This window comes from Mus pahari, chromosome 5, assembly GCF_900095145.1.
Source record: "Mus pahari chromosome 5, PAHARI_EIJ_v1.1, whole genome shotgun sequence".
NCBI lineage: Eukaryota > Metazoa > Chordata > Mammalia > Rodentia > Muridae > Mus > Mus pahari.
In genome coordinates, this window is record NC_034594.1 from 145,563,492 (window position 1) to 145,575,862 (window position 12,371).

Consider the following 12,371-nt stretch of genomic DNA (forward strand, 5'->3'; position numbering starts at 1 on the left):
CATTTCTAACCTTTGACTTCTCCCATTTCCCCTCTCTAACCTCTACCATGCCACCCAGCGCTTCTCAAACTAATGGTCTCTTTTTATTTTGTTATAATTATAACATATTTAAATGCATAAACATATAAATATAGTCTATTGAATCTGTTTAATGTTTATGTATATATGATTTCAGGGCTGACCATTTTGTATAGGATAAATACTTAGGGGTGACTCAAGTTTGAGAACAACTAATTGGGAAAAACTAATGTTTCCTTTCTCAGCAGTCATCCCTGGAAAGGTTGGCTAGAACTGGGAGAATCTTCTTACAAACTGATCCATTCATATGTTGGCGAGTTTGAGCTGTCCATTGGAGAGAAACATTTTAATAGGTTTGCTTAGTGTGCTTGTGGCATGGACGTGGCTCGCTAAGAGGTAGAGAGGTAAGAAAAGGCAAGCAGAATGTCAAACATCTTCCATGAACCAAGCTTGCAAGTTACATGCCCTCACTTTTCAATTATTGGTTTTTATTGATTTATTTTAAATTTTATTATAAACTTACAAATTAAAAAAAAACATACACCAAGATTAGACAAATTCAAAAGCCACACAACTCAATGAATTTTTGTAGTTAAAGTACTTTTGTAGTCATGGTATCTCCTCTGCCAGTTGAGTATGGGTAATTAATTTCTAAAATATTTACTTTGTGTGTGTGTGTGTATTTTCTCATGATATAGCATTTGTGTGTCATGGCACACATGTGATATATGTCATGGCACACATGTGATGGTCAGAGGACAACTTGCAGAATTTGTTCTCTCCTTCCTCCATGTGACAACTCAGGACATTATTCTTGGCTGGAAGTGTCTTTACACAAATTATCATCTTGCTGACCCATATGCATTCACTTTTATAGACTATATTCCACGCGAATCAAGTCACTAAATCCAGGCCATATTAAAAAAAAGACGGATAATTCCAGTTATTAGAGGCATGAACATCAGAGATTTGGGTATAAAGTTAGAACCACCACATTGTACTTACTGTGTCTCTGTTGCTTTCTGGCTGTCAGGAACTTTTGGAAATTTCAGGTTTGCCGATTTTTTTTTTCCACTACAGATTTGCACTTTTTTTTCTTCACAGATTTTCTTTTACTTCTCAAGATTTTGGTGATCCAAGTTCTTCATTCTGTTTTGAAGCCTTTGTACTTCTCTTCTTTTGCCAGATTTTTACATACAATGTTAAGGATATTATTTTTATCCTCTAAATTAAACACATTAGTACAGACATTGGACCTAATTTCGCCTGGATCTAAATCCATAGATCTCAGTTACCTTAATATACTTATTCCTTGGTATCAATGTAGGGCTAATTCTACCACTTCCTATAAATACCAACAGTTAAGATACATATATCCCTTTTATTTTTAATATAAGCCATGTGCATCTTCATATATATTGAATTCATTTCATGAGAGTATTTATCATACTTATTAAAATATGACATGTAAATAACTCTTATCCTGTGTTGTTTAAGGAGTAATGTAAAAAATACTTGTGCACATTCACCAAACCCACACCCTCATATGTGTTAAAATACTAATGTACAAAATTCAAGAAGACAGAGCTCAAAGCATACTTGAGACAGGTTACACATCTGTGAAGTAGGAAGAGAACATAAAGGCCCACCTATCCTGCGTTCTGTGTTGCACAACAAGTTTAAAATTTGAATTTTAGAACTTTCTGGAGTTGTGCTCCACTATCTTCTCTGTGGGGCTGGTTGAAACTAGAAATGCAGAATTATTGAATACAGAATACTATTTTACTAACAGTAGGTGTCATAACTGAAATGCTTACTCTATACTGCACATGGTTTCAAAGTTTTATGTACATTCACCCAAAGTTCATATTATCAAGTGGCTCAGACCTCCATTCACAATGTAACTTGACCTCCAACCTTCTGAACTCCCAATTTCTTTTATTCTGGGGTTAAGCATAGTTCAATTCTGGCATGAACTCTCTTATCTTTGAATTCGTATGAGCATCCTCTTTTTCTTTTCTCACATAGAGCTGACTGACTCTCCCATAAGGCATTGTTTCTTACACAGCATTTTCAGATTCCATTCTCTTACCTGCTTCTTTCGGGCATTAATTTAAAAGAATACAAACAAAGAGCTCCCCACATTATTCTAACATTCAAGCTTGCTTGATAACAGTTATCCAGATCGTACACTCTGTTCTTCCAGATGATTTAATTCAGTTTACACTGACTTTTCTGCTGTTTCTCTAACCTACATAGCATTGTTCTGCCTCAGACCTTTGAAATAATTCTTCTGCAATACTCTTTGCCTAGAAAGTTCTGGAATATGCTTTCCCTAGAATGTCCCATAGCTGCTTCTTTTGTTCTTTCATCTTTCTGCTTCAAAGTCATTCTGAGTTATCCTGTGAAAATTGGGAACTCCTTTTAGTGCCTTTTATTTTTACCATGTTTTATCATATGAAATATTATAAACCTATCTGTTAAATATTTATTATCTGTCTCTGAATAATAATAGCAGTGCCAGTGTAATTTATTCATTGCCTATACACCAATATGCACAGTAAATTTACTTAATAACTGATCAATAAATGCCCAAAAAATATTTTTAAAAGGCTGAGCAGCAGAAACTTTTCTGTATTATATTGTTAGCGATTTCATGTGTTTGAAAGAGGTCTCAGTCTATGGGATAATGCAATGGTAATCCTAATCAAATACTGGGGGGGGGGGGTAATTGAGTCTGGAAGATTTTAGGTGCATTGAAGACCACAGTCTTACTTAAAAATAGTCTTACTTGGGTGATGGGAAGAGAAGACAACTGAAAAAGGGAGCCATTGCTATTTTAATCTACAATGCTTTATTTTTTTAGCAGACAGAAGGAGACCACCAAGATAACCAACTTTACTCAACTTCAAGGCCCACAAAAACCGAGTATGTGATCAGGTAGTGACCGGGGCTTGCTGTTATAACATGCAGAGATATTAGCTGCTCTGGTGAGCTGGTCTGGAAAGAGTGTCTGAGAGAATTTGGGAGTGGTCATGGTTGCAGAGGATGTTGCTCAGTCTATCATAATAATTTTTTGTAACTCTAGTCGGGGTTTAATCAATGAGTTGTTGTCTGAGGGAAATCATATTATAAATGTCCTTTTAGAGGATCTAAACATGTACAAAGAATATATATGAATAATAGACCACTTTTTTGAAGCTATGGATGAATCAGAACTTTTCTTTTTCCTCTCTTTGGTACAATGGAAAACCATTACAAAAACGTAAAGGTAAGTCTTTAATAGGTGTTATTCAAAATTTTCCAAATGAGTCTGATATTTTGGGTTATAAATATAAGAGCACTTCAAAGCATTGATTCTCCATATGTAATAACACCTTTTGAATTGATTTGCCCATCTCTAGGGGCAGCAGATATTATATTTCTCTGATTCAAATTAACTTATTCAATCAATTTTTTTCTCATCAAAGGGTCAGTTATCTTTGGACTATTCTGGGGTCTTGGACTTCTGAACTGCATGAAAACATGGCAGGTAAGTTTTGGCCTGTGATGAATCTGCTCCATACCTAGGTCTTGAGCATTACCTGATGTTGTTTCACTTCTGTGCCTGTTGAGTTTTGGGGACCTTTGTTGAGTAGTGCTTGTATAAATTTTAGATTCTGACCAGTCAATAGCACAAAATGTTAAGAAAGCAGGGCACTTGAATACATAGAAGTTCTGTTTCTGTTTCTTGAGGCGCTTCAACAGGATCACGAGATCTTTTTCTTTTTTTCTTTTTTCTTTGGGTATTATGTGTTGATGTGGTTTGTATATGCTCTGCCCAGAGGGAGGCACTATTAGAAGGTGTGGTCTCGTTGGAGTAGGCATGTCACTTTGTATGTGGGCTTTAAGACCTAGCTGCCTGGAAGGCACTATTCTGCTATCAGCCTTCAGATGAAGATATAGAGCTCTCAGCTCTGCCTGCATCATGCCTTTCCTGCTCCTACCTTGATGATGATGATGGACTGAACTTCTGAATCTGTAAGCCAGCCCCAATTAAATGTTGTCCTTATAAGAGTTGCCTTGGTCGTGGTGTCTGTTCACAACAGTAAAACCCTAACTAAGACAGAAGTTAGTACCCGGGACTGGATTATTGCTGTGATAGGCCTGACCATGCTTTTGTTTGGAAGAACGTGGATTTGGGGACTTTGGATTTGGAAAGCAATGGAATGCTTTAAATGGGGCTTAATGGATCATCCTAGTAGGAATATAGAAGACTTTGTTACTGAGAGTAATTTGAATTGTAGAAGCTTAAAACTAGAGGTTTCAGATAAGAATTTTAATATGTGGCCAAGAGACTGTTTTGTGATATTTTGGTGAAGAATATGTCTGGTTTTTGCCCTTTTCTGAAGAGTATACCTAAAGCTAACATAAAGAGATTTATATTAATTGTATTGACAAAGGAAGTCTCAGAAATGACCAGCATAGACTTTGTTCTCTGGTTAAGTCTCATGAAGAGCATTTAGAAAAGAAAAATATAAAATATATGGCCTAAATATTAAAGGAAGTAGAATGGAACTGAATTCTATGTTCTAGGAGACAGCAGATTAAGGGAGTAGGACTTGGGGCAAGATCCTACCCAGCTAAATTTAGATCCAGGCAAGGTGGTACACACTTTTAATCCCTGGAGATAAATCCAAACAGATCTCTAAATTCAAGGTCAGTTTGGGACAGAGCAAGTTTAGGTGAAGAAAAGCTTAAGTCCAGATGTGTTGATACACACCTTTAATCCCAGCATTGATAAAGTTTAACAATGGGTGCCAATGTTCCAGCCACAGCAAGCAGTAGAACTCAGCAGTTTCATCCATTTGGCTCTGGCTTTAGAGTCAAGAGTAAAAGGGACTACTGGGGACAATTGGTATTGGTTGGCTGGAGCTAAGAAATTAGTGGTGATTAAGTAGAGACTAGCATCACTGAGGTGATATCTTCTGGGAAGTGTTTTCTGAGACCACAAATAAGCTGTGTTCTAGAGATATCCAAGATTGTACCTTGTGCTACACATGTACTTGGTAATGTGTAAGAGTAACCCAGGTGATACAGATTTTGAATGCATGAAGGCATCATGAAGAACAGCTGAGGCTTGGCACTGTGAGAGGCTATGGAAGGCCACTGGTGAAAGTGCAGCCTCAGTTGCAGCTGACAGCCCAGGACTAAAGGGGTCATGCAAAGGAGTTGAGGCTTGGCACCATGAAGAGAGCCTATGAGAATCTATTGGTGGAAGAACCCAGTGTATTGGAGATGACAGTACCATGTGATGATCACCAAGAACAGCAGCAACAGTGAAGTGGATCAACCTGAGCTTAGAGTGCTACAGAGGGCAGAGCTAGAGAAGTGACACCAGCCCTTTGTAGGAGCCCAGAAGATCATTCGTGGATCCCAGACATTGAAACAGAAGCTGTAACACTGAAGTTGCCTTGGAGACCCCAAGAAGTTTGAGGTGCCAGAAACATAGGACATCTCCTGAGGAAAGTTGCTAACAGGGAGTAGAACCATCCCAGGAGAAAGAAGTTTGTTGCAGTCAACAAAGATGAAAAAGAAGTTGGAGATCTGAAGACAATGTTGACATCAGACATGGAGATGCAGAGTTTAGAGTTTGCCCAGATGCTTTCCTGTCTTGCTTTGGTGATGACAGTTAAGTGGCTGGATGAATCTCAGAAGAGTTTGAACTTTGGATTTTTAACATTGTTGAGACTGCTATAGATTATGGGGACTGTTGAAGTTGGATTAAATGTACTTTGCATTATGCTATGTTTTGGTATGGCTCCCATAGACTCATATGAACACCAGGAATTGGAATGTTATGGTTTATATATGCTCGGCCCAGGGAGTAGCACTATTAGAAGGTGTGATCCTATTGGAATAGGTGTGACCTTGTTTGAGTAGGCATGTCACTTTGGGTGGGCTTTAAGACCTTCATCCTAACTGCCTGGAAGCCAGTATTCTGCTAAAAGCCTTCAGATGAAGACGTAGAACTCTAAGCTCTGCCTGCATCATGCCTTTCCTGCTCCTACCCTGAGGATGATGATGAACTGAAACTCTGCATCTGTAAGCCAGCTCCAATTAAATGTTGTCCTTATAAGAGTTGCCTTGGTCATGGTGTCTGTTCACAGCAGTAAAACCCTACCTAAAACATATGTTCTTCCAGAGCATTCTTTTATTAAATACCTGTTAATCATCCTGAGATGTTACCATTAAATAACAATCAAACATACACTATTCATTTTATCTATAAGCTATACATACAGAAAATTGAATTTTTATTGAAATGACAATGGACTCATCTAAGTGTCTGTTAATTTAGTCTGAAATTGGTATGAGTTTTTTTTTGGGGGGGGATTGGTTTTTTTTTTTCTTTCAGTGAAAGAAGTAGATAGAAAAAGCTTATGTTCTCATGGCTTTTTTTTTCTTCCAACCACAAATAAAGGATGCTTTCACAGACTTTAATCCCAGCACAGTCTACATTGGTCCTGTTTTTAAAGATTTCATTCTACATAGGTACTCATAAAATAACTTTTTTAGTTATTTTTTATGAAGTACTGTGAGTGTGCAACATTATGGTGAGGGTCACTGACTACCTGCTCTGTTATCTCTTGTTTTTTGTTTGTTTGTTTGTTTTGGCCAGGGGATTAGAGCCTAGAGCTGTGTTATCGTTCATCTCCTTGAAGCCAATGTCGCCAACCTTTATGTTAGCATTCATAATTTGGCAGCATTTGCAGAAGTCACTTTTGACCTCTCTGTTTTAGTTGATGAAATTTCTGAGTAAGAGCCCATGTGCTGCTTCCTTCATAACTAGGCAGGGGAGGCACATGGGGGATGATGTTGATGTTGACAGTGGAGGAGGATAGATTTTTGTGTATCTTTCCTCATGAGGCCATGACAGGGTGAAAAGAGCAAATTATTGGTAAATCTTTATCAAATGAATAAAATTAGTATTCTGAAGAATATTAATTCCTTTTTAACAGCTGTGTTAGAAACAGCACAACCAATTCTGATATAAAAACCATGAGTTTCCTGGGGCCAAGCCTGGCTCTGGTTTCTGCATCCTCAGACAGTGTTTTTCTGTTGAACTTCAGTACATGTTAAGTGAACACTAAAACACTTCTTAATCCTATGTGGACAGTAATAACTCCAACTAGCATTATGTTCTTTTTCTCTGATAATTTTTTGTTCTTCATAATAATTTATAGTTTTGATATATTATTAATTTTTATGACTGCTGTAAATCAATGACCACAATTTGATGATTTTGAGTAGCAGAAAAGGATCCTTCTACTCTTTGAGAGACCAGAATTCCAAAATCTATGTGGTCACAGGATTGCCTCTGCTGTCAGCTGCTAGAATAAAAAATGCCTTTACAAAGTAAGACCAAGTTAATAGGTTCTGTGAGAATATACTGTTGGCTGTTTAGTGGTCATTTTGGCTACTTAATTTGAAGACTGTCTGCTTTTGTTCTGTTTTTCTATGCACAAATCTCTGAGTCCTCACTCCCTGTATCTTAGCAGACATTTTGGGGAGGCAATAATCCATCATAATATAAGTTAGGGGACCTGGGCTGGGGTTTTAATTTTTCAGTTTTCACTATCAGAAAATGTGATCTTGGATAAATTTAATCACATTGAGTCTTATTTTTCATGTTGGTTGCAAATACAGAAACCAATTAGGCTTAGCTCAAGGAAAAGGGGAAAAATCACTGTAAGTTATAGCATCTTCCCACAAAGCTCAAGGACAAGGATGCAGGCCAATCCAGGAAGAAATTACATCATGTAGTTGAGAAGTTTTAAGACTCTCAATATTTGTAGTTTTTATTCCCCCTGAAATCTACATAATTCTCTCCCCATTTCTCCCATCCAGATTGGTATTTTTTTTCTGACAAAACCTCTGAAACTTAGTGTTACTGTTTTGTCTGTGGGGATAGCATCTTAACATTTTCAACTACCATTTCTGGTCTCTCCTATCTCACTTTCTGCTCTACATTTTAACTCTGCCAAGATCTTTATTTCTGTCCCCACTTCTGTACTTCTCAACGGAGAAACCGGAGAAATCCCACTGAGATTGGATCCATTTTCCATAGTCAACCAGCTTTGACCAGAGAACCCACAATATAAAAAAAGGAACTTGGAGACACAAGCAAGGTATAGTGGAGTAGAGGGAGTTGCAGTGAACACAAAGTTGGAGTTTGTCAGATTCATAAAAATATGTACTGTCATTCTCTTCTGGAGAATGTAGTTGATAGCTCCTCATTTACTTACTTCACAATGGTTTTTCTTTCCTTTTTTTTTTCTCTATTTTTTGATGATCACACCAGACACTGTACCTAAGAGTATATTTGAAACTGTGTATTATTATGCACTTGAAAGCACTATTTTAAAGTTTACAGTACAAAATTTAAGTTTTAAGCAAGTAAGAGTCTTCATCTTCATGGAAGAAAGAGGGTAATTCATCCAGTGTGAGCATTGATGTGGCTCCTAAAGTTAGTTTTTTAAAAATCATATCTGCAGCAATAGGGAATCATAATTTCTGAAATATGCATGCAGTGGTGTACATAAGGAAGAAATCAGAACAGCAAGCTGAGAGTGGCTTCAGTGTTTATATTGACAATAAGAAAGCATTGACTGAGTGTTTGGACATAGAAAACATTAGATTTAAATGTGATTATTTCTCAGTTATTCATTATACAGGTTGTTACTTTAGAATGTGTCATGAAAATCAGGATAAATGTTTAGCTGTAATAACTATTAGTTTAATAGGAAAAATTAAGGAGTTAGTTAAATTCTTAAGAAGTTATGATTCTTGGAGTGGGGAAGACAAAAAGGAGAGAGAGAGATATACATCCTATGCATGTCTTCCTAGGGAAGTCATTAGAATTGTCACTGTTCCTTCTCATATTTCCAAGCTAGAGAAAGAGTAGTGCCACTTCTTTGGAATTCAGAGTTCCTTCTACCATAAAAAGTCTCCTAGACCAAGACGGCCACCAACGGAAGGAAAAAATCCTGAAGTGATCTCCTTGGCTCAGTGCATTCTGGGAAAGAGGGACAAATTCTTGGACAAATTCTTAGAGTCTGTGTAGCAAAAATATCAAAGAGTTTGCCATAAATCTTCAAATCAATACCTCACTGGATTGTTGAGAGGACAACTTAAGCAACACATGTAAATCATCCCTGGTCATAGAATTAAGACACTATTCTGTATTTGGAGACAATTGTATGTAGTTTCTCAAAATGTCATCTGTGTAGAAAATTCCCCATTAAGAATCTAACTCAAGAGATAGCTAGTTGAAAATTGGAGGTTCTGTCTATTGTTTTATTATTACTACTAGCACCAAACTCATAAGCAGGTGCTCACTAAATGATGGATTAAGGAACACTCTACTGAACATGGCCTTTGGCAATATGGCACCAAGATTCATCTGTCTTATTTTATGAAGCATCAGCAATTCCCGATTCATACTTTGAAAATGGCAGTGTTCCCTGGAGGCACAAATGCATAATTTTTTTTCATGGCAGTTGAGAACACCACTACGTTATGTGTCTTCAGTTGAAAATTGAAAGATTAGTGTTGGCCATGAGAGCTGACTCCTCTTCCAAAGAGAGGGTCTCAGACAATTAAGGGTGGAAAGCAACTCTCAGGCTAAGGAAAGAGATGGGAAGAATCTCTTTTACAAAATAATCTGATGGCTTGCACTTTCTGTCATTTAGAACACTGGGTCATTATTCTTTTTTAATTATTTGTTTTGTCTTTGAGATTGTAACAAGATTACATTTTTTCCTTTTCCCCTCTCCAACTCCCACCATACATTTGTCCTTGCTTTCCTTAAAAATCCATGGCATCTTCATTTTTCATTAATTGCTGTTACATGCATATATGTACATGTATATGCATATGTGTTCTTAATATAACATGCTCTGTGTATATAATGTTACTTTTATGTATGTTTTCAGGGTGATCATGGATAACCAATGGGTGTACTCTTCCATGGGGAAGACTATTTTCCCTAGTCTCAGAATTCCTTGTTTGCCTGCAGCTGAATGTATGGGACTGAGTCTCAATCGTTTTTCTAGCAACTTTGGGATGTCTATTGTTGCTGTCCATTGTTCCTAAACAGAGTAAAGTAAGGAAATGTTGGTGCTGTAGTGCAGCCACTGTGGTAATGGTGAGAGAAAATAAAAAATATAGCCGATAATATCTTTAAACATTTATTTGCACATCTCATATATTGTTCTTTTATAAGAATATGCTCAAGTCACTGCTCTCTTCAAGATTTGCAGATTCAACCCACCAAGAAAGTGCCTCTATCATTCATTATTCTCCTTTCCTGTGTTATTTCATTAGAAATGATGTTTTACCATGTTTACTTTTGTTCTTTCAACATAAAACGTAAAAATAGAGCTTACTTTTCAGTTGTTTTACTGGTGTTCTTCAAGAAACAGAATCCAAGTTAGGTAAAGGAGTTAAAGAAATACAAGAACGTTTATTATAAGGTACTGGAAGCAAGGCTAAATGGATCACTGGGTCTCACACATATTCCTTTATGATGCTATTTTCTAAAAATAGTATGGCTTTCTCCTAAGCAGTATGAATCAGCCTGATCAACAGAACAGATGTTATTTTCACCTGCTGGTCCATGAACATAAGTAGTTCAAAATATCCAAATGCTAGGCAGTCTATGTTGTAATTCAGTCCTATCCTTCATGTGTCCTCTGAGTTGTATGCTCCTTTTGGGAACCAGGGCATTCAATGGTACACACTCCAGAATGATCAGACAGTAATTACAAATTCCTTCCAGGGTGACTGGGAAGGGCAATGAGTAGGGTTACTACTGCTTTTATTCTTTCTTCTTAGACCCATACTTTTTTTTTGCTGTGGAGAAAACACTATATAGAAGTCCCAATTTAGCATCTGTATGGCATTCTGAACTTAGTCTTCAATATATTTTTAAACAATTTTTATTAGATATTTTCTTCATTTTTAGAAGGCCATTTTAATGTTCCATCAAGAATTCCATTTCTTAATTGTGTAGTATTTGATTCCACTAGTGACATCCATGGTTATGTACATTTTCGACACAATATTTTGCTTACAAAGGAAGGTCTGGCTTCCCTCCCCAAATACGGTGAAGACAGAGACTCTGTTAGCATGGAATCCAAAGTCTTATATAATTTTCTGTTCTCATGGGAAGAAGTTGTTGGTCATTCCAGGAAAGAAGTAGTCCAATATAATCAACTTACAGCCAGATTGTTATTTATTTTCCTTGATAAACAGTGCCATACTTACTTGAGATACATTTTTAAATAACCAGAAGTGACAGTAGTAAGTTGCAATGCCTATCTTTGGGATCATGCATAGAGAGTTAAGTCACTGTGACAAACTGTTTGAGAAACAATAACTTCAAAGAGAATAAATGTTTTGGATCATGGTTTTAGTTTAAATTTGGTGAACTATTGCTTTAGTCCTAGGTTAGGCAGAATATCATTCATGATGGTGAGAACATACAGCAGGGGCAACTATTTAACTCAGGATGGACAGGAAGGAGACAAGAAGGGAATCTTCATTAAAAATACTATATATGATATATCTATCTATATCTATATCTATCTATCTATCTATATATATATATATATATATATATATATATATATATATATATATCAACAGCCTTTTCTGTTTACTTGGTCTATCAGCCAAATGCAAAAGGGTACGTGTGACCACTGGACCTCTGAAACTTAAGCAAAATGTTCCTGAGTGCTTAGAATTTTGTCTATAGTCTCTAATATATGTATCCTATCATATTCTGTAGTCACCTGATCATATTATGCTCACCTCTTCATAGCATGAGATGATCCACAGGATAGATCAGAGCAGTGTTTAGTGGGAATGGCTTATATAATGGCAGAGTGAAAAATAAAACCCAGAAGGTAGCAGGAATATTGGGGAACAGGTCTTCTTCACAGAGCTGAGCTATCAAAGGATCTCATGCTTCTTTATAACGAAGATGCAGAATGCTCAGTGATGTGCATCATTGCAACTGTTATAAATGATCCAGAGTCCAAAAGACTGGCATACTTATAGATACTCCCACTACTGTCTTTGTACCCAGGTTGAAACTGCTTTTTTTCTCTCTGATTGGTAACACAGGTACTGTCTTAGTCAATGTGTCAGTGCTCTATTGCTTTGGAGAGACATAAGGACTAAGGCAGCTCTCATTAAAAAAAGCATTTGATTGGGGATGGCTTACAGTTTAGAGGTTTAGTCCATTGTCATCATGGTGAGAAACATGGCAGCATATAAGCAGATCTAGTTGTAGAGAATAGCTGGAA

The 12,371-nt window shown here is 36.8% G+C and overlaps 1 long non-coding RNA gene across 1 annotated transcript in view; it reads left to right on the plus strand.

Moving 5' to 3' along the window:
- Positions 1-350: 350 nt before the first annotated feature.
- The window catches only part of LOC115064045, a 19,074-nt gene continuing 7,053 nt past the window's right edge, over positions 351-12,371 (plus strand). Inside the window, exons 1-3 of the long non-coding RNA XR_003843902.1 lie at positions 351-422; positions 2,885-2,958; positions 3,489-3,550. This is a non-coding gene — a long non-coding RNA (uncharacterized LOC115064045). The remainder of the gene's footprint in view (positions 423-2,884; positions 2,959-3,488; positions 3,551-12,371) is intronic.